General features: G+C 42.0%; 1 protein-coding gene across 1 annotated transcript in view; it reads left to right on the top strand.

Moving 5' to 3' along the window:
• Nucleotides 1-392: 392 nt before the first annotated feature.
• The window catches only part of LOC125464939 (ribosomal protein S6 kinase 2 alpha-like), a 302,768-nt gene continuing 277,823 nt past the window's right edge, over nt 393-25,337 (top strand). The window contains exon 1 of the mRNA XM_048557885.2: nt 393-465. The gene's annotated coding sequence lies outside the window, so the exon portion shown is untranslated. The remainder of the gene's footprint in view (nt 466-25,337) is intronic.

Here is a 25,337-nt window from a genome sequence, read left to right as displayed (position 1 = left end):
ACTCTGAATCCACACGGCCAAGTCACCATGGATCCCATGCATCTTAGAGGTAGTGAATTCCACAGATTCACATTCCAGTTATTTCCACACTCTTCGACTCTAGGGCAAGTGGTATGCTTAACTAGGTAGCAGATATCTGGCTGTTAATTAGGTATACCTGAGAATTGACGCTAGCAAGTGTGGAAGGGAACAAGAACAGGAGGGGCTGGAGTTTTTGAACTGTTTTTGAACTAGGAAGTTAAAAATAAATGAATAACACCAGCTCTAAAATGTAGGGGTATGCTTATTAACTGTAAAGAACAGGAAGGAAGTAAAGCCAATCTGGAAGTGAAAACCAACTGTATTAATAACCACCCACAGCTGTCAGAGATTGTGACTAGAAATTCACACAGCTCTCTTCCTAGCAAGGAATTCAAGTCCCAGTACTGTCCTGACAGATGGTGTTTATACCTGGCTCTTAACAAGGTACCAAATAACTGTTTGAGATTTTTGAAATTTTCCTGTTGTGGCCTTTTCTCATGCCTGATTTTAATGATGCCTCATTGGTGGCTGTGCTTTTAGTCCAAGCTAGGTGGCCTAAGCCTATGACACCAAGCTTTGAAATCCCGCTTCTGTCTCTCTTTACCTTTTAAGACATGCTTTAAATCCTTCTTCGTTAATATAGCTTTTGGTTATCTGCCTTCTCATCTCCTATATTTTTCAGTATCAAAGTTTATTTTCTAACACTTCTGTGAATATCTTTGGTGAAATTTTCTAGAGGTGCTAAATAAATCCAAGTTAGTTTTGTTCAATCAATTGAAAAAGTGCAAAATTTAAGATCAATATGAGAAATGTTGAATATACACAAAGAGCTTTGATACATTCATTGAGTAAGATAATGCCCTAAGTTAATGTTACTGAGTAGAAAACATTCTTCACTGTAACTGCAAACAATCATATTGCTTAATTTTACTGTTTAAAGGCCAATTATTACTATGGTAACAGACTTCAAAAATCATGCTGAGATCAATGACAATATTACAGTATTAAATCATGAGTGCCTGCTCCTTTTACCATTGCTGCTGGCTACAGCAAGTGCTCAATCCAATTTCACAATATAGGGGCACTTAATACAAAGAGATGCCTTAGTGCAGCACAGGAGCTATTCACCTTCAAAGGACTGCCATTTCATGGAGGAAGGACTATTGTTTTTTTTAAAAATACTTGGTTGAAATTAAGTTGAATGCATTTTCGTTAATCTAATCTCTGTGTTAACACTGGCACTGATCCATTTATTTTAAATGCCACCTGATAATAAATACCTTTAATTAACAAAGATATTATTCTGACAAACTTCTGAAGAAGGGTCTAGGCCAGAAACGTCAGCTTTCCTGCCCCTCTGATGCTGCTTGGCCTGCCATGTTCATCCAGCTCTACACCTTGTTATCAACGATATTAACGTGCTCTGAGTAGGTGGAGCTGAAACATTATCAATTTTGTGTGTGTAGAAAATACTTCATGTTTCCTTTTACATTGATTTTAGTTTTCCCTATGTTTTAAATACCTTGTCGGTTCATACTCTGTTCTCCACGTATTGCTTTTAAAACAAAAACTGCCCAGACAGAGCAACTCATGAGGTGACTAACTCACCATATGTTCTGCCTTGCTCTTTCATCCGTGAAGACATTTTTTACGTTCCACCAGCCTGTTATACACCATATCTTATAGTCATCTGTAATTGTATTACTTAAAATGTAACAGTTTCTATTAGTTTTCCTTTTACTTTCAATTCTGCCCCAGTTTCCAGCACCTATGTGACCTGGCCCGGCTTTATGTTTATACAGTGGCATAACATCTTTCAGAAACAAAAGTAAGAACGGACTTTCAGAGAGAATGGTATAAACAGAATCGCTGTATATAATTAATGAACAAGTAGATGGTACAGTGGAGATTGTAGGGCTACTCCAAATAGATGAGTCAAATTGGATCCTCATCAGTAATTATCTGGGAACATCAGTAGGTAGACAATAGTAAAGGGCAAGGATAGAAAATAAAAAAGACAGCAAAGTCGAAAGCAAGAGTTGAAGATAGAGAAATCAGGAGCTAGGAGCAATTAGAGCCAATGCATAAAAAAGTGTAAAAATATTAGAAAGAAAAACCTAAATTGAATGCACAGAGCATTTGCTCGAACAGTTCATCCACTTCACCAACACCTTCCACCCCAACCTTCAGTTCACCTGGGCCATCTCCAGCACATCCCTCACCTTCCTGGACCTCTCAGTCTCCATCTCAGGCAACCAGCTTGTAACTGATGTCCATTTCAAGCCCACCGACTCCCACAGCTACCTGGAATACACCTCCTCCCACCCACCCTCCTGCAAAAATTCCATCCCCTATTCCCAATTCCTCCGCCTCCGCCGCATCTGCTCCCACAATAAGACATTCCACTCCCACACATCCCAGATGTCCAAGTTCTTCAAGGACCGCAACTTTCCCCCCACAGTGATCGAGAACGCCCTTGACCGCGTCTCCCGCATTTCCCGCAACACATCCCTCACACCCCCGCCCCCGCCACAACCGCCCCAAGAGGATCCCCCTCGTTCTCACACACCACCCTACCAACCTCCGGATACAACGCATTATCCTCCGACACTTCCGCCATTTACAATCCGACCCCAACACCCAAGACATTTTTCCATCCCCTCCCCTGTCAGCTTTCCGGAGAGACCACTCTCTCCGTGACTCCCTTGTTCGCTCCACACTGCCCTCCAACCCCACCACACCCGGCACCTTCCCCTGCAACCGCAGGAAATGCTACACTTGTCCCCACACCTCCTCCCTCACCCCCATCCCAGGCCCCAAGATGACATTCCACATTAAGCAGAGGTTCACCTGCACATCTGCCAATGTGGTATACTGCATCCACTGTACCCGGTGCGGCTTCCTCTACATTGGGGAAACCAAGCGGAGGCTTGGGGACCGCTTTGCAGAACACCTCCGCTCAGTCCGCAACAAACAACTGCACCTCCCAGTCGCAAACCATTTCCACTCCCCCTCCCATTCTCTAGAGGACATGTCCATCATGGGCCTCCTGCAGTGCCACAATGATGCCACCCGAAGGTTGCAGGAACAGCAACTCATATTCCGCCTGGGAACCCTGCAGCCATATGGTATCAATGTGGACTTCACCAGTTTCAAAATCTCCCCTTCTCCTACTGCATCCCTAAACCAGCCCAGTTCGTCCCCTCCCCCCACTGCACCACACAACCAGCCCAGCTCTTCCCCCCCACCCACTGCATCCCAAAACCAGTCCAACCTGTCTCTGCCTCCCTAACCGGTTCTTCCTCTCACCCATCCCTTCCTCCCACCCCAAGCCGCACCCCCAGCTACCTACTAACCTCATCCCACCTCCTTGACCTGTCCGTCTTCCCTGGACTGACCTATCCCCTCCCTACCTCCCCACCTACACGCTCTCCACCTATCTTCTTTACTCTCCATCTTCGGTCCGCCTCCCCCTCTCTCCCTATTTATTCCAGTTCCCTCTCCCCATCCCCCTCTCTGATGAAGGGTCTAGGCCCGAAAGGTCAGCTTTTGTGCTCCTGAGATGCTGCTTGGCCTGCTGTGTTCATCCAGCCTCACATTTTATTATCTTGGAATTCTCCAGCATCTGCAGTTCCCATTATCTCTGAATTAACAGTGCAAACAGTTATAAACAAGTACAGTATGATTGTGATGATAGAGACATGCCTGTAGGGTGATCAAGTTGGGAACTGAAGATCCAAAGATATTTGATCTTTTAAAAAAAAGGAAAAGTAGTTTGGGCAGTGTTGCTCGTGAAAAATAGTGACGGGGTAATTGCGGTGGCACCAGAGCAAGGATTACAGTCTTTGGAGACATGGTAGGCCATTTTGGACTGAGTTGAGGAGAAATTTCTACATATAGAGGCTAATAAACCTTACAAATTCTTTACAACAGAAGGCTATGGAAGCCAAGCCATTAATACACTTAAGAAAGAACTGAATAGGTCTCTAGATAGAACATTGAACAATACAGCACAGTACAGGCCCTTTGGCCCACGATGTTGTGCCGAACTTTACCCTAATCCTAAGGTCTATCGAAGCTCCACCCCTACCTTATACTATCATCCATATGTCTATCTAATAGCTACCTAAATGCCCCTAATGAGGCTGACTCCAATACCCTCTCTGCCAATCCACTCCATGCCCCAACCACTTTCTGAGTAAAGAATCTACCTGTGATTTCTCCCCATGTCAACCTCCACTCACTTAGATGCTAAAGATTTAAAGAGGGACAGTGTGGGATAATGGCATTGTGAAAGGGTCAGCCATGACTGTATTAAACAGCAGTGTGACCTCGATGGATTAAATGCCAATTCCTGCTGCTATTTTCTATCATTTTTTACCTCCAACAATATAGAATTCTTTTGTTACTGTCCTGGTATGGACTATGTGTTTAAGACATGCTGTGTCAATTTGACACATCTGGGGCATTAGTAGAAGTGGCACTGAAGGACCTAAATCAATGTTCTGTGTCAGAGATAATGGGAACTGCGGATGCTGGAGAATCCAAGATAACAAAGTGTGGAGCTGGATGAACACAGCAGGCCAAGCAGCATCTTAGGAGCACAAAATCAGACGTTTTGGGCCTAGATCCTTCATCAGGAAAGGGGGAGGGGGAGAGGGTTCTGAAATAAATAGGGAATTTTCTTGGGGCCTGGGATGGTGGTGAGGGAGGAGGTATGGGGGCATGTGTAGCATTTCCTGTGGTTGCAGGGAAAAATGCCAGGGGTGGTGAGGCTAATGGGGAGTGTGGAGCGGACAAGGGAGTCATGGAAAGTGCAGTCCCTCCATAATGCAGATAGGGGTGGGGAGGGAAAGATGTCCTTGGTGGTGGGGTCATATTGCAGGTGGCGGAAGTGGCCGAGGCTGATGTGTTGGACCCAGAGGGGTGTGAGAGATGAGATGTGGGAAATGTGAGAGATGAGGTTGAGGGCGTTTTTGACAATTGTGGAGGGAAAGTTGTGGTCATTGAAAAACGAGGACATCTGGTATGTCTGGAAGTGGAATGCCTCATCTTGGGAGCAGGTGCGGTGGAGGCGAAGGAATTATGAATAGGGGATAGCATTTTTGCAGGAAGGTGGAGGAGTTGAGGTGTATTCTAGGTAGCTGTGGGAGTCGGTGGGCTTGAAATAGATTTCGGTTTCCAGGTGGTTGCCAGAGATGGAAACAAGAGAGGTCCAGGGAGGAAAGAGACGTATCGGAGATGGTCCAGGTGAACTTAAGTTGGGGTGGAAGGTGTTAGTAAAGTGGATTAACTGTTCGAGCTCCCTGTGGGAGCATGAGGTGATGCCGATACAGTTATTGATGTAACTGAGGAAGAGGTGGAGGATAGGGCCAGTGTAGCTTCAGAAGAGGGAATGTTCCATGTATCCTTCAAAGAGGCAGACATAGCTTGGGCCTATGCAGGTATCCATGGCCACCCCCTTTGTCTGTAGGAAGTGGGAGGAATTGAAGAAGAAGTTGTTAAGCACGAGGACGAGTTCAGCTAAGCAGACAAGGGTGTTAGTGAAGGGGGACTGGTCGGGCCTGCAGGACAGGAAGAAGTGGAGGTCCTTTAGGCTATCTGCATGGGGAATATAAGTATATAGAGACTGGACATCCATGGTGAAGATGAGGTGTTGTGGACCAGGGAAATGGAGTTTTGGAGGAGGTAGAGGGCATGGGTGATGTCATGGATGTAAGTGGGGTGTTCCCGGACCAGGGGGAGAAAGTGGAGTCAAGATGAGTGGAAGTGCCGGGTGTGGTGGGGTTGGAGGGGAGTGTGGAGCGGACAAGGGAGTCCTGGAGACAGTGGTCCCTCCGGAAAGCAGATAATGGTGGGGAGGGAAAATGTCTTTGGTGGTGGGGTCGGATAGCAGATGGCAGAAGTGTTGGAGGATGATGTGTTGGATCTGGAGGTTGGTGGGGTGGTACGTGAGGACGAGGTAGATTCTCTTTTGGTGGTTATTGTGGGGACAGGGTGTGATGGCTGAGTTGTGGGAAATGTGGGAGACACGGTCAAGGGTGTTCTTGACCACTACGGGGGTGCAGGATGTTGCGGTCCTTGAAAAACGAAGACATCTGAGATTTATGGGAGTAGAATGCCTCATCCTGCAGAACACCTATGCTCTGTTCACAATAAACAACTGCACCTCCCAGTCGCGAACCATTTCAACTCACCCTCCCATTCCTCAGATGACATGTCCATCCTGGGCTTCCTGCAGTGCCACAATGATGCCACCCGGAGGTTGCAGGAACAGCAACTCATATTCCGCTTGAGAACCCTGCAGCCCAATGGTATTAATGTGGATTTCACAAGCTTCATAATCTCCTCGCCCCCTACTACATCCCAAAACCAGCCCAGCTCATTCCCGCCTCCCTAACCTGTTTTTCCTCTCACCTATCTCCTCCTCCCACCTCAAGCCGCATCCCCATTTCCTTCCTACTGACCTCATCCCGCCCCATTGACCTGTCCGTCCTCCCCGGACCGACCTATCCACTCCCTACCTCCCAACCTACACTCACCTCAACTGGCTCCATCCCCACCTCTTTAACTTGTCTGTCTCCTCTCCACCTATCTTCTCCTCTATCCATCTTCGATCCGCCTCCCCCTCTCTCCGTATTTATTTCAGAACCCTCTCCCCCTCCCCCTTTTCTGATGAAAGGTCTAGGCCGGGAATGTCAGCTTTTGTGCTCCTAAGATGCTGCTTGGCCTGCTGTGTTCATCCAGCTCTACACTTTGTTTTCTTGATGTTCTACGTGACTGATGCAGACTGAGGTGCATATGGGCAAGTGTAGCAAGTACTGGATTGTGGGTGGGTGTGGTGGTGGGATTGTGGCAGAAGGTGAACAGGGCTAACAGAATTGTTCTTTAAAAGGGACAGCCAGACTCAATCAGATGAATGGGCTCCTTAAGTGCTGTGCTATTTGTGTAATGTTACATCCCCACATCCACCAATGACATAGGTAACATCTTTAAAAAAATCAGTAACAAAGTTTGCAAGTTGTAATATTAAAATCCAGTGCTAAAGTGAGTTTTGCATAATCAGAACTACTTGGTATTTAATTACTTTATTGTAAAATGAAAACCTTCAGATCAAACAAAATGTTTTTTCCTGGTCAGCCAAGTATTTATGGATTAGACTGGAGTATGCAGGATACAACTTCAAAGTTTGTTAGTGACTTGCGAAAGTTGATAACGGAAAGGAAGATACCACAATAATAAATAACGTATTATACAAAAACAGGTTGAAAAGGCTGTTAAAATGTATATGCAATTCTTGGTTTTGTACAAAAAGGCATAGAGTATAAAAGCAAGGAAGTTAAGCTATATCTTTATTAATCAGTGGTAAGGCTTCGGCTGGTGTATTACACTCATTACTGGGCATATCATTAATGAAAGGATTTTAAGAATAGGAGAGAGTGTGAAAGAGATTCAATAGCATGACAGTGGTTATGAGGGGCTTCAATTATGTGGAGTATTAGAGAACCTGGAATTATTTTCCTTAGAGCAAAGAAGAAGAACAAAGGATACACGTTTATGAAAAAGAATCAGAGGGAAGATTAGGAGACTTTTGTTTTTAAAATGATGAATTGGACAGTATTCTCTCTGACAGTGTTGGAAGGTAGTTCAATAGTACCTTTCAAAACACAATGCCATATATATTCGAAGAGGGAAAAATAAAAGCCATGAGGAAGAGCAGAAAAATGGGGTTATTTGAATTGTGCTTTCAAATAGCTGGTATTGGTCTATACGGCCTCCTTCAGTGTTGTGTGATTTAATGACAACTGGATTTAATGGCGATGATGGTTTCATGTGCCACTTGGAGATTCATCACCTTTTTTTAAGAAATGGTGTTGAATTACTTACTACTCAGGCAGTGGACCTTTTCTGGGATCAAGGACCTTCTGAAGTGCTTTTGACATAGAACATCCCCAGAACTTCATAGAATCATAGAATCCCTACAGTATGGAAAGAGGCATTCGGACACCCCCAAAGAGCATCCTACCCACACCATGCTCACCCCAACCCTATTCTCATAGCCAAGTGTGAAGCTGGATGAACACAGCAGGCCAAGCAGCATCTCAGGAGCACAAAAACTGACGTTTCGGGCCTAGACCTTTCATCACCCCTCTCTGATGAAGAGTCTAGGCCCGAAACGTCAGCTTTTGTGCTGCTGAGATGCTGCTTGGCCTGCTGTGTTCATCCAGCTTCACACTTTGTTATCTTGGATTCTCCAGCATCTGCAGTTCCCGTTATCACCTATTCTCATAACCACACATTTACTGTGGCTAACCCACCTAACCCAAACATCACTGGACACTATGTGACAATTTACCATGGTCAATCCACTTAACCTGACCATCTTTAGACTTTGGGAGGAAACCAGAGAACATGAAGAAAACCCATGCAGACATGGATAGAACATACAAACTCACATGAGTTTGCTTGTCATACCTCTTGCAATGCTAGCACTTTAGTTGCCCACTTAACAGCCTCAGTCAGTGGTGGGCCCAGAAGGCCAATTCACAGGTACTTCCATCATGAACTTAAAAAGGGTGGAGGCAGGAGAGTAGACCCACTTACCTTATTAAATGCACCTGCAAATAAAACTTCCCACTGGCAAGTATATTAAATTCCACACTAGATGTGCATGGGAGATAAGAGTGGATTCTTTATTGTGGTTTTGAAGAGGAGCACAATAATATAACTTAAGTGGAAATTCTGCGCTGTATCCCTCGAGTTAAGGAATTTAAGAAGATAATGCTGTGCTGTTTTGAGTAAACTCTGTTGGGAAGAAGGTCAGAAAATATCGGGAGCTATCATTTTTGAGTTGTTATGAAGTACATTAATTCATGCCCTGATCTGAATTAGAAAACGGTAGTTTCAGAACAAATCAATTGTTCTATTAAACAGAAATTATATCTCTGCTTGCTGAATGTATTCAATCAGCTAATGTCACATGTAATTTGGTGATATCAACCCCCAAGACAGCTATTTTAGATCTCTTCCAAGCAATAAAAATAGACATCCTTCCGGTAACAGGATGAGATGCAAAAATATTATCCCTCACCATTCCTCCATGGCTGTCTCAGCTAGCATGGGCATGAGATGGTAACATAGTATTGGATACTAACATTTGATTTTATTGTGAGTGGGGAAAGGGATTAATATTTTCAAACAAAGCAAAACTGAATAAAACCAAAGAAAAGCACTTCTCTGCAAAGGTAATTTTCTTAAAGAAAATGCCACTGTAGGCATGTCAATAATGGAAGGTCGAGGAGGTCTCAGTTTTTTGAACACAGAACAAAACGCTGCTACATATTTAGAGTGAGATTGAAGCAGATGTCAAACCTTGTTCACTTATTCAATGGATACATTTTGCTTCTTTTCAGAAAATTAATTTTGCTTCTTAATACTAACATTTTCCACATTTTAAACTTGATGCTTGAAGTGTATACAAATTGAAAAAGGACTGTTACTCTGTGTTCAGTTGAATTTAACTGTGCTGTTGTATAATAATTCAAAGTTCAGCTAATCTCTACATTATTCTCTCATATTTTGTGTTGTGAATTGCTCTCCATGATATATCGGTGGACTTTACACTTTGCAGCTAGTAGGGCGGAAGGGGTCATAAAATCCAGTGAATGCCTTTACTAGCACATACTAATTCTTGGCTATTGAAATGTCTTATCTCATTGCTGTTGGCATTTTAACCAGTGTGGGGGAGGGAAAGCTTAACCATACCATGTGGAAAGTCCAGCTGCTTTAGTTGTACATACTGATATTGAATGGGGGCTGTGGATCCCTTGGAGGCACTCTGCTGTCCAAAGGTCACTTCTGCATTCTTTTAACCCTCACTCCTGGCCTGTAATATTGTTCCCATTCAACGCATTAATTGATTTGTTCTGAATCTACAATTCTTCTCATTGAGACCAGGGCATGAATCAATGTACTTTCACAGGTAGATCCACCCCTCACCAAGAACCTGGGTTCCAGTCCAAACAGTGTGCTTTGAAGGGTAATTTGGAGATTGTATACCTTTGATAATGCAGTGCTAGAGGTTGTTGTTATGGACCAGATCAGACTCATTTAAAATATATCAAGACGGTAGCCTAGATCTTAACTTTTTCTTATTTTAAAGGTAAATGTCAGGTGCTATATTCCAAATGTAATTTGATTGGTCAAACCATTCAATGTCAAGCAAAACATAATTTATTCAAACACTATAGTGAAAATACAACAAAAGAAAGAAGAACTTAGAATAACAAAACTCTATTGGAAAACTTAATAGAATAATTGATACAGCAAATATTACCAATTAACTGTTGCAACACAGTAACATCCCATAAACACACCCATGGCAAAAGGCAAATTCAGAAAACAGCAGCCAAGGAAGAAAACGCCCAGCTTTTGGCTGTAATCGAGAAAGGCAACAATAGCTTCTGCTTCTTCAAGACCCCAACAGCAACAGTTGCTGAAAAAACTAAAAACTAAAAATCCTGGTTCTGTGAAAGCTTGACCACACCCACCGAAGATGCTTCTATTGTTCCACATTTTACTAAACTCCAAGGCTTCACAAGCTGTTAACCTCACTACAGACTGCTTGGCTCCTCTCGTTCAATTTCTCTCCGAAAAGAGACCAGGACAAAATACACCTCTTAAAGCCACAGCATTATCACATCATAGAGAGGGCCTTGTCAAAATAATTTTTGAAAGTTGCTATGATGGACTTTGTCCATGAATTATGAAAATGCTTTGCTGTTGATTACTGAGTTCAATGGTAGGAGCAAACTCCTCTGTCCTACAAAATGTCAATATTTTTTGTTGTTGAGGCTGCACTTATCTAGTTGAATTGTCAATATTCTGGCACACTCTTGGTTAAAGCTTTGGAGGTCTTGATGATTTGAGGGCGAGCATCAATTTTAAAATACTGTCTATTCCACATTTATAGGTATGCTGCAGATATGGCTGGTCCGGTCATGCTCAAAGACCAACTTGATTCTTAAGGGGTCAATGCTGGAGAACCCAAATAAACACTAGAGATGACAGTGACAGTACATTTTTCAGTCTGTCAAATGTGCCCTGTTATTCAATATCATCATAACTGACATTGAGCTTTAATTCCACTTTCCCATTCTCCCCCAGTTCCCTGACAGATGAAAACTATGTCTACTTCAGCCTTAAATATTGTCAACAATGGAGAATCTGGAACTCTTGGAGAACTGAATTCCCAAGATTCATGAAGCTTTGAGTGAAGAGATTTATCCTCACTTCAATCCTAAATAACTTATACCCTATCTCTATATGCCTCCATGAAGGTTGCAGCAGTATGGAAGAATAGAAGGAAAAATAAATATCTATTTTCACTACTGACTATAAATACATTGATTTATATGTTCAAGGCTACAAGTATGTAGCCACATGTTGAGGTGAGTTGGGGAGAGGGTGGGGTATGAAGAAGGAGCTTTCTGGTTCACAGCTTACAGTCTGCTTTGAAGAGGGGCTGTCTCTTACCACATTCCTCTAGTTCTAATATTTTAAATATCTCCTATACTATATGAAGGATTGACTTTCATAATTATTCCAATGAAAATAATGCAAATAAGTATGGCAGAACAAAGTGATAACCTGGGACAAATCTAGAAAGGTGAATAAAACAGAATGTCCGATGAAAAAGATCACATGGTTAGAACAAGAACTGGCATAGCCCAATAATAATTTATACATTAAAATGGTATCTTGTGGCTGTAACAAAATTCTGCTCTTAAACTCAGAATATATGTCAACCACAGTGATTTCTGCATGCTCCCAGTTTCAATTATTGAACTACAATAATTCAGGCCTACGACAGAATTGCCTAGTACCACACATGGCTGAAGACTTTTATATGCTGTCAGAGAGTGTTACAGAAAGAAATGGCAATGTATTCAGACTGTAAGTTAATAATCACTGCAAATATTGGAGTATTATGAATATCTGTACCATATTTACAATTTTAAGTAGTCAAAATTTTCCCCATTGATTCATTGCCAGTTCTTCATCCAACAGAACATATATTTAGGAAACAGACCTCTTCAAGAGCTGGTGGCCATGCTGTTTGATAATCCACAACATGATATTGCAAATCCAGCTGTTGGATGATTTTAAAGGGAAGACCATGGCACTGGTAACCTGGAAAGAATAAAGTTGAAAGTACTGAATGACCTTTTTTTGCCAAATATTTCTTGCGACTTGACAACATAATTGAGAACAAATGAAACTTGCTATAACCGAGGCTGCCTCGTTTTCCTAATTACTTGCCAGCAGAAATTTTTGGATAAGGTTTAAAAACGTTTTGGGATCAGAACTGAACTGATTCAAAGGTTTGTGACCTATTTAGGCTCTGGATGCTTTTGTCCATGATTTATACGGCACTACATGGACCATTCACAATTGGACATAAAACTGATTAAAAATGAATAAATTTGGATTTATGAATGGCTGAACTCAAAAATTCAATTCAAATTCTATAATGGTACAATAAGTCCTCTGTTCATCCTGAACTGTGAAGTGAGTTGTCTTAATGTTTCACTGATCTTGCCACCCACAAATAAAAGAACTTTTAACAATATAATTAATCTGATATGTTCCAAAAAAGGAACAGATGTGGATGAGTTCTACATGTTCATTTATTGGCTGTTATTTTCAGGCAATACATTGTTTTTTTCTAGATTTTGCAACCCTTTTAAAATTTGTTTGCAGAATGCAGGTATTGTTAACCAGTTGACATTTACTACCTATCCCCAGTTGCCCTGTAAAGGTATAGACAGTTAGTGATGGAGATAGTAGGAACTTCAGATGCCGGAGGACCTGAGATAACAAGTTAGATGAACGCAGCAGGCCAAGCAGCATCAGAGGAGCAGGAAGGCTGACATTTCGGGTCTAGACCCTTCTTCAGAAATCGGGGAGGGGAAGGGATTCTGAAATTAATAAAGAGAGAAGGGGAGGCAGATGGAAGATGGATAAAGAAGCAGATAGGTGGAGAGGAGATGGACAGTTCAAGGAAGAGGGGTGGAGCCAGTAAAAGTGAGTGTGGGTGAGGAGTTAGGATGGGGTTTGGTCAGTCAAAGGAAGATGGACAGGTCAAGGCGGTGGGGATGAGGTGGGGTTGGGGATGAGGTGGGAGGAGCGGACAGGTGGCGGGAAGGACGGACAGGTCAGGGAGGCGGAGACAAGCTGGGTGGTTTTGGGATGCGGTTGGGGGTGGGGAGATTTTAAAGCTTGTGAAGTCCGCATTGATACCATTGGGCTGCAGGGTCCCAAGCAAAATATGAGGTGCTGTTCCTGCAACCTTTGTTTGGCATCATTGTGGCACTGGAAGAGGCCGAGGATGGACATGTCATCTAAGGAATGGGAGGGGGAGTTGAAATGGTTCGCGACTGGGAGGTGCAGTCGTTTGTTGCGGACCTAGCATAGATGTTCCACAAAGTGGTGTCCAAGCCTCCACTTGGTTTCCCTGATGTAGAGGAGGCCACATCGGGAACAGCAGGTACAGTATGTCACATTAGCAGATGTGCAGGTGAACATCTGTTTAATGTGGAAGATTTTCTTGAGGCCTGGGATGGGGGTGAGGGGGGAGGTGTAGGGGCAGGTGTAGCACTTCCTGTGGTTGCAGGGAAAAATGCCAGGGGTGGTGAGGCTAATGGGGAGTGTGGAGCGGACAAGGGAGTCATGGAAAGTGCAGTCCCTCCATAACGCAGATAGGGGTGGGGAGGGAAAGATGTCCTTGGTGGTGGGGTCATATTGCAGGTGGCGGAAGTGGCCGAGGCTGATGTGTTGGACCCAGAGGGGTGTGAGGGATGAGATGTGGGAAATGTGAGAGATGCGGTTGAGGGCGTTTTCGACAATTGTGGAGGGAAAGTTGTGGTCATTGAAAAACGAGGACATCTGGTATGTCTGGAAGTGGAATGCCTCATCTTGGGAGCAGGTGCAGTGGAGGCGAAGGAATTACGAATAGGGGATAGCATTTTTGCAGGAAGGTGGAGGAGTTGAGGTGTATTCTAGGTAGCTGTGGGAGTCGGTGGGCTTGAAATAGATTTCGGTTTCCAGGTGGTTGCCAGAGATGGAAACAAGAGAGGTCCAGGGAGGAAAGAGACGTATCGGAGATGGTCCAGGTGAACTTAAGTTGGGGTGGAAGGTGTTAGTAAAGTGGATTAACTGTTCGAGCTCCCTGTGGGAGCATGAGGTGATGCCGATACAGTTATTGATGTAACTGAGGAAGAGGTGGAGGATAGGGCCAGTGTAGCTTCAGAAGAGGGAATGTTCCATGTATCCTTCAAAGAGGCAGACATAGCTTGGGCCTATGCGGGTATCCATGGCCACCCCCTTTGTCTGTAGGAAGTGGGAGGAATTGAAGAAGAAGTTGTTAAGCACGAGGACGAGTTCAGCTAAGCAGACAAGGGTGTTAGTGAAGGGGGACTGGTCGGGCCTGCAGGACAGGAAGAAGTGGAGGTCCTTTAGGCTATCTGCACGGGGAATGTAAGTATATAGAGACTGGACATCCATGGTGAAGATGAGGTGTTGTGGACCAGGGAAATGGAGTTTTGGAGGAGGTAGAGGGCATGGGTGATGTCATGGATGTAAGTGGGGTGTTCCCGGACCAGGGGGAGAAAGTGGAGTCAAGATAAGTGGAGATAAGATCGGTGGGGCAGGAGCAGCCGGAGACAATGGGGCGACCAGGGCTGTCGGGTTTGTGGATTTTGGGAAGGAGATAGAAACGGGTGGTGTGGGTTTGGGGAACGATGAGGTTGGAGGCTGTGGGTGGGATGTCACATGAAGTGATGAGTTTGTGGATGGTCTGGGAGATGATGTTTTGGTGGTCTGGGGTGTGTTCATAATCAAGAGGGCAGTAGGAGGAGGTGTCAGAGAGCTGGTGCCAGGCCTCAGCGATGTCGAAGTCAGTGAACCATACTACAACTGTGCCTCCTACCAAGGCCTCCTATCCTCCCTTGAACTCTTCATCTCCATGAACTCTTCATCTCCAACTGCCATCGAGACATCAATCACCTCAACCGCTCCACCCCTCTCACACACTCCAACCTCTCCCCACAGAAATGCAGCTTCCGCTTCCTTCGCTCCAACCCCAGCTTCACTATAAAACCCGTGAACAAGGGTGGCACAGTTGGACAGGTTTTGGGTCTCTTAATTCTTCCATTAGATCAATCTCTCAATCTTAACTATGACAAGATATTTAAGTGAGACGAGATTCATGATTTTGGTTTTCATTTGTGAAGCAAAATTTCCAGGAACTTTAAAATAGGATCAAAATAGGGGTATAGAAATAAATTAAAAAAGATAGAAATCAGAGAAGTATAGTTTATACAGTGGATAGGTTTAGTTGGAAGGTATCAGTGTTCACTCTCTGATGAACAGTCAAAGAAAAAGGACTTGTTTAGGGCTGGCTAATAATAGTATGGCAAGAAGAATGAAATAAATGGGAAAACGGATTCTGACTGATAACTAGGAAATGTCAAACATAAACATCAGAAAAAAGCACACAGCCTTAAAGCAAAGAATTTAAGAAATTGTTTCAAGAACAGGAGGTATAAAGTAAAAATGAAGATTCATAAATATAAACAACATAGTAACTACATAGAATTAAATTACAAAAACATTAGACAATAAGGATATACATTAAGAAAGAAGATTCCTGTGCCATTTATAACTGATAGACTGTCAATTTTAATTCACTCAAAATCCATTCACACAAACACGGAGTTAAAATCAGATGCGAGTGTTTATGAAGAGTTTGTCTGCCCAACTCAAGTTATCAATCATTGCTCGGGGTTAGTCACTTACTTATAATCAGATGTTGCTGAATGTTGGAGATTTTTAGCTTTAATGCATGCATCTTTTGGCCTCTGAATGGTGTGATATGCAAGATCTGGTCATTTCAAAGCATGTAAACAGATTCAGCAGTGAGATATTTACTTGGATGCCAGATAAGTGTACAAGTATCGGTTTTCCTAATGCAAGCCATTAGTGACTGAAACAATTTTCATGTCAAACTAGAATTCCTTAAGATACTGACAGTAACTGACTGCTTGGAGTTGAAATACAAGCTCCTCCCCAAAATATGATCTGAGACCGCAAATGGAGGGTATGTACCATAAACACAACACCACAGATGTTTGGTCACTTTTTCAAGCTCCTGTCGCAGTTTTCTCATTCTGTCCTAATTCTTACTTTTCACGTGCTTTGAAGTAGAACACAATTTTCAAGGCTGTTGTCTGTGAGGAAGACCTCTTATTTTCGAGTCCATTGAAATGTTCCAATATAATGAGGTAAGTAATTGAACTGAAATTGTTTTTGATTTTTATTCTGGATCAATGAGTACAGGCAGAATCCTGGACTGATGACTCGACAGCTTCATGCTTAAACATGAATAGTCTAAAAATTCAAAAGTGTGCGAGAGAGAATGTATTATTAGTATTTTAATAAAGCTGTTTCATTATCTTGCTTTATTAATAAGTGGGCTGGAATAGAATTTCTCAGAAATTATGCCAGTGTCTGTGCATGTTGCTTTCTGTGCAACAAAGCAATGGGTTAATCCTTTTTCTTGAAGACTGGTGTACATTCAGAGATTAGAAGTAGAACTTTCTGACCAAACTATTGCAAAATACAAGAGAGTATCAGGTTTATTATGAATAATACAGAAGATAAATGTGCAAGGAAATGAGAGGCAAGGAGCTGTCACATGAACGGATTAGCAGGTTCTTTTATTCACTGGTGGGAAGTGGGTATCGCTGCCTGCCCAGCATTTATTGCCTGTCCCTGGCTGCCCTCAAGAAGTTGGTGGGGAGTTGTGCGCTGCAGTGCATGCACTGTAGATAGATCCACAATGCCCTCAGGGAGGGAAATCCAGGATTTTGACCCAGCAACAGTGAAGGAATGGTGATATATTTCCAAGTCAGGATGGTGAGTGGTTTGGACAGGAACTTGCAGGTAGTGGTGTTTCCATGTATCTGCTGTCCTCATCCTTCTAGATGGATGAGGTTGTGGGCTTGGAAGGTACTGTCTAAGGATCTTTGGTGAATTCCTGCAGTGCACTTTAGGTCATACATGCTGCTGCTACTGAGCATGGTGGTAGTCAGTATTATATTTAAAGTAATTGGTAAAAGGACTAGAGGCAAAATGAGGAAAAATGTTTTTTTTTTCAATGAGTGATTAGATACCCCACTAAAGGGAATTAGCTAAATGCTTGAGAGAAAAAAATGTAGAAATAGGGGAAGTGAACATCTGAGTGGGATTGACTGGATTGCTCTTTGAAAAAGCTGTGATAGATTCAGTGGGGCAAATGGCCTCCTTTTGAGCTACATTATTCTATGATTCCATTATTCTGATGTTGTTTAACATTGGTGTGCACCTAATTGAGGGAATATTATTTTGAAATTGCATGATTTAACATTTCTTTCTCAGCACATTTTTAGAAGATAAATCATTCTCTGTTTCTATCAAATTTAACTAGGATGTAATGGCTGCATTTACCAAGTGTTCTATCACTAAGTGAATGCTGTCTTCACATATCAATGGAAATAACGTCACGGCCATAGAATTGCAATGGGAAGAATCGCATGGATCAAGTTCCAAGAAGATGTTTTTGATGTTAAGGCTTGCCAAAGGGATCCTTGCTTCCTTCCTGCACCATACCACCAGAATCTCCCCATTCTGTTTGCATATGAAACTCTGGCTAACCATGGTGGCAATCTTAGAACAGAAGTTTGGAATGGTATAATTCCAGAGAGGCCAGATTCCTGCAAATACTGTACTTCTTGATTGATTGATTGAATGACCAAGTCTTCAGTTTCAATTGAAACAGAAAGCATCCATAAACATGAAATAAACTACAATGGCAATTTAGCTGATTATTACATAGAGTTACAGAGTCATAGATGCATAAAAACAGGCTTTTTGGCTTACCATGTCTATGCTGACCAACAACATCAAACTACACCAATTCCATTTACCTACACTTAGTCCATAGCCTACAATGCCCTGGCATTTTTATGACTCATCCAGATGCTTCTTAAATGTTGTGACAGTATCTGCCTCCCCATTCCTTTCAAGTAGCATGTTCCATATTTCCACTGCTCTCTGGGTGGAAACATTCTCTTATATCTTCTCTAAATCACTTGCTCCTCACCTTAAACTTATGCCCTCTTTCTACCATGGTGAGGAGATTCTCATGATCTACTTTGTTTATACCTGTCATAATTTTGTATACCTCAATCAGATCCCCCCACTTCTGCTCCAAGGAAAACAAACCCAGCCACTGCAGTCCCGCATCACAACTGAGACTTGGCAACAAAGTGACATCCTGGGGACTCTGCTCTTCGCCCTATCCAGTACAATCACATCCTTCTGATAGTGTGGAGACCAGAACTGACACAATATTCCATCTGTGGTTCTATAAATTAGACAACCACACTGCTTTGTTCTTTCAGCTACCATAATATAGCCAGGATCTAGACTCAGAGATTTATAAGGGAAAACAATGGACTCTTTAACTTGAATAATATTTTCCCTAATCATTAGAAATGTAGATTCACTCTGATTGTGAGAAGAAGTAATAATATTTGTTTAAGACTTGAGAACAGTGAGAAAGATTAGTTGGTGCTCAGAAACATTTTGGTTAAACTAAATAAACAAAGAGCTTTATCGTTTGAGATAATGGATGGAATTTCCTGGGCAGCTAGACTTTTAAAACGGTGGACAGGCAGGTGGTGAAACGCAATTGAATGGATGGCACCATTTTAGTTTTCCAATGGCAGGTTAAAGTTGTGCTTTTAAGCTCTCAGAACCTTTCAGGTGTGTCAGGTTTCCCAATGTTGAAGTTGGAAACCTGCCCTGCATTCATTAACATGTCACAAATACTGAGCAACATCTCAGTCCACTGGAATTAGATTCACAGGTGTTCTTGTGTTCGACAAAGTTGGAAGCATGTAAGCTCACAAACACAATTTTGTATGAGGTGAGTACCTGACAGGGTAGACTGCTTCCTTCAAACTCTACTGGGTTCAACCGTTTTCAATTTCACTGTTCTTTTCCATAACGACGATACTTTTTCTGTGGAAATACTCCAGTGTTAGGGGCGAAGTCTCTCTGTGTTGATCAGCTCATGAGAAGTCTAGCTTGTTGTAATTTGAGACTTATAATGTTAGGGGTGATGGCTGACTGCGCCAACAAGCATCCCAAGTGAGGCAGCCGCAGTGGCTGATGTCAGTAAGCATCAGAGTAGGCAACTGTGGCTGAACTCAAAAGTGGATTCAACTCACAAAGGTCATATTTTGTAATTATGTACTTGTCTCATGCAAGCCTTTGGTGAAATTCTCTTATGTGTATATGCTTTCCTTGTTTGATGAAAGATCAGTGACCTCATAGGCCCTACAACTTTGCAGTCACTTCCACAATTTGTCTCATAAAAGAAAATTCTGCTGAATGGCTGAAGTGAGAATAGAATTAAATTAAAGTAAGTAGGCTCAGTTGACCAGCCAGCATGGCAGAGGCACGTAGTCTGAACAGCTTCTGCTTTTGCTGTGACTTCTATTATTTGAATGTCTTTTTCTGTGTTGATGGTAAAAAGGAAAGGTAGAAAGAAAAACCCCGTTTTGAAATAAAGTACACTTAAATGCAGATTCCATAAGAAATTAGTTCATTTATGTGGCACCGTTAAAACAATAAAATGTCACAAAGTGCATCATGAGGTATAAGTAATACAAAAGTGGGAGAAGGGTACAATGTAGGCTTGTATTTTTGTAATGATGAAGAGCGTCCGGCAGAGGAAGCCAAAAATTGAAAGTCCTGCCACTGCACACAGGGCTTGCTATTTTCATGGAGATGGGTAATGTTTCATGCATGCACATTTCACCGAGGCAGCTGACCATATAAGTCACAAGCTGCTTCCACTCTTGTCTGAGTTTAGTGATCAAAAAATCACCGACAGGAGCAGATCTGAATTTATGAATATATGAATTATGAACAGGGTGAAGCATTTGGTCCCTTGAGCCTACTCCACTACTCAATAAAGTCTTGGTCAATTGCAGTCTCAACCCCATATTTGTGACTACCTCGAATCAATTCTTGAATACCTCCACCTTAAAAGTATTCAGTGACTGCCTCTGCCTCATTCTGCGGAAGAGAAAGTTCCAAAGATTTGTGACCGTCTGAGGAAAAAAGCAATTCCCAACTCACCTTAAATAGAAAACCCTTTAACTTAAGCTGTGCCTCCGAGTTCTAGTCTCTCTCACAAAGGAAAACATCCTTTCACCAGCCAAACTAACAAATCCTTTAAGAATATTGTATGTCTCAATTAGGTCATTTCTTATTCCACAAAATACCATAAAGTACAGGTCCAGTCTATCCAACCAACCATTTCCCTGCCATCACAGTCATTATCAGTCCGCAGAACTTTCTCTGAAATGCGTTTGATGCTTTAATGTCCTTTTTTACATAAGGAAGCCAAAACCATACACAATACTACAGATGTGATCTGACTACTACCCTGTACAATTGTAGCAAACATCCCTAATTTAATATTTTATTCCCCTTGCAATAAACAAAACTTCATTTGCCTTCCTAATAACTTAAATTATGTGCTTTTCTATTCCTCCTGCCAAAGTGGATAAGTTAATATTTTTCTACTTGATATTCCATCAGTAACTTTTTTTTGCTTTCTCAGATAGCCTATCTATATTTCCTTGTAGGCTATTTATTTTCTCATCACAATTTACTTTCCGACATATCATTCTGTCAACAGTGAATTTAGCAGCTATAAATTCAGTTCCTTCACGCAAATAATTAATATATATCGTAAATAGTAAGTAGCAGCACTGATCCCAATGGCATTCATTAATAAGATTACCAACCCAAAAGTGACACATTTATGCCTATTCTCTATTTACTAGTGGGTTACCCAATTCTTTATCCATACTATTACGCTATTCCTTACACCACAAGTTCTTATTTTGCATGGTGATCTTTTATATAACCTGTCAATTGCATTCTCAAAGCCAAAGTACTGTATATCCCTTCATCGAGATTGATTGTCACCTCCAAAAAGACCATTGTTAGGCAAACATGTATATCACTTCCCCAAAACCAAACTGAATCTGCCTGATCAGATTGAGATTTTCTAAGTATTCTGCAATAAGTTCCTTAATGAAAGAAATCTGCAGTTTTCCCTCTAAAATTGCATGGATTTGTCTTGGTTTGCTGGGGTGCCCTTTGGAAAGGTAAAGTGTCCATTTGGATATGGTCCCAGAACACCTTCTGAAGCGGTCAAGTATCTTTGAGAATTATTAAATGTGCAGAAAAATGCATAAACTTTTTAATTTGTCATGTTCATTGAAACTGTCAACAGATTATTAAAAGCAACTCACAAAAAGACCTGTAAATAGTTTAAAAAGAAACTGTCAAGGCATTGAAATGTCCTGCCCTTTGAATATTTTTGAAGATGCCAGGCATATTAAATGACACAACTGCTTGCCATTTCATGCTAGTTTGCTAAGATAAATTAAAGGCTAACCATCGCTACATGAATGATTTCACAATTTGCCATCATCCCAATAAAATCTTCTTCAATTTTCTAAAATTTTCTTAGACTGTCGGCATGTCCTTTTGTACAGGTAAGATACCATTTGGAAATGGTTCCAGAATACCTTCTGAAGAGGTCATTGTCATGGTTTGATTGACAACTCTGGTTAAAGGTTCTGAAGAATTCCAAAATTTGTTTTTTCAAGGGTTGATGCGCTTGAATGAAATGTTTGTGGTTGTAAAGTATTATGTAGCTGAAGAAAGCTAAATGTAGTGTTTTTTAATATAAATGAGAACAATTTTGAAATACAAAACTGATTTCATCTGGATTTAGCTTTGAGATCTACTTACGGTGGCTGCTGGGAGAGTTGGCATTGTAGGTGTAAGGACAAAGGGTAGTGGGCATAGGTTGCCATTGGTGATACAAAGGGTAATTGGGTGAATGTGGGGTATAGGTTGGCATGAAGAATATGAGGAGCTGTGTGCGATCTGCAGAGAAACACAGATTGGCAAGGAGGCTATAAGGAGCTGTGGGGGTGGGTGGGAGGTTTCCATTCAGCCTGCCTCTGCAGTATGCTAGGGTCACGCCAACCTGATTGCCAATGGATCTGGCCACTCTAAAAGTGTTAACTTCTGGTCTCCTTTCTCTGAAGTTGAGCTTGAATATTCAGGAACTATCTCAATTGCACTCATTACCTGGGAATAAAATCACAATTACTATGAATGATAGCTCTGGTTAGCCGAGATAGTGCCATGAAGTCCCTCAAGTTTTCCTTCAGTTGAAAGTGCCCAATGTGTGGAAATATTCTGTTTGTAAAGGACTGGGCCCTGCTTATGAATGTATGTAGCTTCTAGCAAGAATAAGTGAACCACACTGCAAGCCCAACTGATAATCTTAAATTAATTACTGAAAGGGATGATGGTGAATAGTTAATACAAAAATTTAAAGAACATAGAACATTACAGCACAGTACAGGCCCTTCGGCCCTCGATGTTGTGCCGACCTGTCATACCGATCTGAAGCCCATCTAACCTACACTATTCCATGTACGTCCATATGCTTATCCATGGACACATGGAAGACAACAACATTGCTAATTCCTGACTGGCACAAAAGAAATGGGAAAGGTGGCCCAACCATGACAAATTAGGGACAGTATTAGATCCAAAGGAGGGGCTTACAATTTGGCAAAAAGCAGCACGGGCGGCACGGTGGCTCAGTGGTCGGCACTGCAGCCTCACAGCACCAGGGACCCGGGTTCGATTCCAGCCTCGGGTGACCGTCTGTGTGGAGTTTTGACATTCTCCCCGTGTCTGCGTGGGTTTCCTCCCACAGTCCAAAGATGTGCAGGCTAGGTGGATTGGTCATGCTAAATTGCCCATAGTGTTCAGGGGTGTGTGGGTTATAGGGGGATGGGTCTGTGTGGGATGCTTCAGGGGGCAGTGTGGACTTGTTGGGCCGAAGGGCCTGTTTCCACACTGTAGGGAATCTAATCTGAGGATCAGGAACAGTTTAGATTTCAGCAAAGGAATTGATTATGGAGAAAAGGAGAAAATAGAGTATGAGTGAAATGTTCTGGGGAACATGTAAGTTGATTATAAAAGCTTCTTCAAAAATGTGGAGAGAAGGAAATTAGTGGAAACAAATGTAGGTTCTTTACTGTCTGAAACAGGGTAAGTTATAATGGGAACAAAGAAAAGGCTGACTAATTACAAACATATTTTTGGTTCTGTCTTCACAAAGGACAACAGAAATAATATTCTAAAAATGTTGGGGAACAGGGTCTAGTGAGAGGGAGGAACTGTAGGAAATCAAGGTTAGTAGGGAAATGGTGTTGGGGAAATTGATGGGATAAATCTCCAAAGCCCAATTATCTACATTCCAGTGTATTCAGGAAGTGGCCCTGGAAATAGTGGATACATTGGTGGTCATCTTTTAAGATTCTATTGACGCTGGACCATTTCGAATAGTTGGCAGGGTAGCTAATGCAACCTCACTATTTAAAAAGGAGGCAGAGAAAAAGTGGGGAATTATAGACCAGTTAGCCTAATATCAGTAGAGAGGGAAATGCTAGTGTTCACTGTAAAAGATTTACCAGCAGAACACTTAAAAAAGTCACAGGATCAGTCAGAGTCAACATGGACTTACAGAAGGAAAATTATGCTTGACAATGGAATTTTGAGAGTGTAACCAGTAGAATTGATAAGGGAGAACTAGTGGATGTGGTTTACTTGGACTTTCAGAAGATTTTTGATATGGTCCCACACAGGAGATTAACATATAAAATTAAAATGCATGGGATTGGTGTGAAGTGTTGACACGGATAGAGAACTGGTTAGCAGACAGGAAACAAACAGTAGGAATAAACGAGTCTTTTTCCAAGACGGGGGCAGTAACTAGTGGAGTACTACAGAGATCAATGTTCGAACTCCAGCTATCCACAATATATATTAATGATTTAGATGATGGAAATAAATGTAATATCTCCAGGTTAACAAATTACACAAAGCTATGTGGGTGGAGGGGTGAACTGGGAGGAATGTGCAGAATTCCCATTTGTGATTTGGACAAGCTGAGTGAGCAAGCAAATGTGAGGCAGATGAAGTGTAACATGAATAGACATGAAGTTATCCAATTTGGTTGCAAAAACAGAGAGGCAGATTATCTGAATGATAATAGATTGGAAAGGAAGAACTGCAATGAAACCTAGCTGTCCTGGTACACCAGTCACTGAAAATAAGTATGCAGGCTTTGCAGGTGGTGAAGAAAGCAAATGGTATGTTGGTCTTCAAAGCGAAAGGATTCAATTACAGGAACAGGGATGTCTTGTTGCAATTGTGAAGCAGATGGTTGATGCCAAAACATTGAATGTTTTCGAGATGGAGTTAGATGTAGTTCTTAGAGCTAAAGGAAAAAAGTGGGAATGTGACACTGATTGGATAAACAGCCATGATCACATTGAATTATGGAGCAGGCTTAAAGGACTGACTAGCCCATACCTGTTGTTTTCTACATTTCCATGCAAATTTTCAACAGCATGTCATTTTTGCAGCAATATTCAAGTTGTGAACTGTCAAGTTACTATTTATACTAAAATCCTGCATCAGGGCAGGATCTCCTACTGGATGCTGGAAATTGTCTAATGGGAAGGAGTAGTTGCTTATCATCAAGAGCTTCAGAGGGGTCATATCTCGAAGCATAATAGGTCCCATAACTGCTCTGCTTTAAGAACTTGGAGAAATCTATGGAGATGTTTGGAATAAGTGAGTGTGGAAGTGACAGAGCCACAATTGAGGGTTTCAGTAGCATCTCAGATAACTGTGGGCATGTTCCAGAGTTGTAAGTAGATTGTTTTCTGATGGAGAGTCTATTTGGATAGATCTGATTTGGGTTCATTCAGGGTGTTGAGATAGCAAACAGTCTAGCTGAGTTTGAGCTTGTGGTGGAAATGAGGATGGAATCAGTAGCCGTGATACAAAGTTTATGGTGGGAGCTGAAGGTGAAGATGATAAAGATTCAGCCTTCCTTCTTGCTAATATTTAACTACAGGAAAAATAGTTGCTTATTTCAAACTGGATGCTTATTAAGCAGACTAACAAACAGTGTAATTGGAATTGTTGAGAGAGATTTGGCCAACATCAGTGTGCAAATGAAAGCTGATGAACTGACATGCAGAATCAAAACAGGACAAGTCCATAGTTAGATCCCTCAGGCACTCAAGCGA

The sequence above is a fragment of the Stegostoma tigrinum genome, chromosome 24, assembly GCF_030684315.1.
Source record: "Stegostoma tigrinum isolate sSteTig4 chromosome 24, sSteTig4.hap1, whole genome shotgun sequence".
Taxonomy (NCBI): Eukaryota; Metazoa; Chordata; class Chondrichthyes; order Orectolobiformes; family Stegostomatidae; genus Stegostoma; species Stegostoma tigrinum.
The sequence above is the reverse complement of the archived record's forward strand: the minus strand, read 5'-3'. Positions and strand labels throughout refer to the sequence as shown.